The sequence below is a fragment of the Primulina huaijiensis genome, unplaced genomic scaffold (genome assembly GCF_012295235.1).
Source record: "Primulina huaijiensis isolate GDHJ02 unplaced genomic scaffold, ASM1229523v2 scaffold203682, whole genome shotgun sequence".
Classification (NCBI taxonomy): Eukaryota; Viridiplantae; Streptophyta; class Magnoliopsida; order Lamiales; family Gesneriaceae; genus Primulina; species Primulina huaijiensis.
The window spans coordinates 1-821 of NW_027353346.1; the positions used below are offsets into that span (position 1 = coordinate 1).

Below are 821 nucleotides of genomic sequence, written 5' to 3' on the forward strand. Positions count from 1 at the left end.
CGTAGCCCAATGTCGGAAACCTACACTGAAAATCTTGATGCCGTGTCCCCGCCTCAGACAAAGTAAGTAATATTATTCTTAGATTATTAAGTAAAAAAATTGTTTATGAGGAGATTCGATATTATTAACATCATGATATATGTTTAGTATGATTTATGTAGACTTAGTTATGGTAAAGATTGTGTGAATCATTTATAGGGATCGTGTGATAGCTAGTTTTAAATAAGTTCTAGGCATTTTGTTATTGTGCTGAATCACGTAAATGCTGTCTCCTGTTGCAACCGTCCGCATTTAAAATCATCATCGACATGAGAAAAACGTTAACTTTAATAATCAGGTATCAACTTATTAGAGTGAACGCCAAGGGGATGAATGAAGGATGCAAGTGGGTCGAAATGTTCGAAGACGTTAGCGTGGTCGTTTTCTGTGTGTCCCTGAGTGAATACGATCAACTGTGTGTTTCTCCAGACATTGTTGGTAGCAAAAACGGCGTCCTTCAAAACAAGATGATTCAAAGTCGGGACCTCTTTGAGACAACAGTCAGACATCCATGTTTCAAGGACACCCCATTTGTCTTGGTCTTGAACAAGTACGATCTTTTCGAAGAAAAAATCACCCGGGCTCCCATTGGCTCCTGTGAATGGTTCACCGATTTCAGTCCGGTTCGGCCCCACAACAACAACCAGTCGCTAGCGCACCAAGCTTACTTCTACATAGCAATGAAATTCAAGGATCTGTATGCGGCCCTCACTGGACGAAAGCTCTTTGTTTGGCAGTCAAGGGCGAGAGACCGACCCACAGTGGATGAAGCTTTCAAGTAT

At 41.4% G+C, this 821-nt stretch overlaps 1 long non-coding RNA gene across 1 annotated transcript; it reads left to right on the plus strand.

The window, feature by feature from the left end:
* On the plus strand, positions 1–539 carry LOC140966270 (uncharacterized). Its single transcript, XR_012173301.1, has 2 exons — positions 1–62; positions 338–539. It is a non-coding gene; the product is annotated as an uncharacterized lncRNA (long non-coding RNA).
* Positions 540–821: the final 282 nt, after the last annotated feature.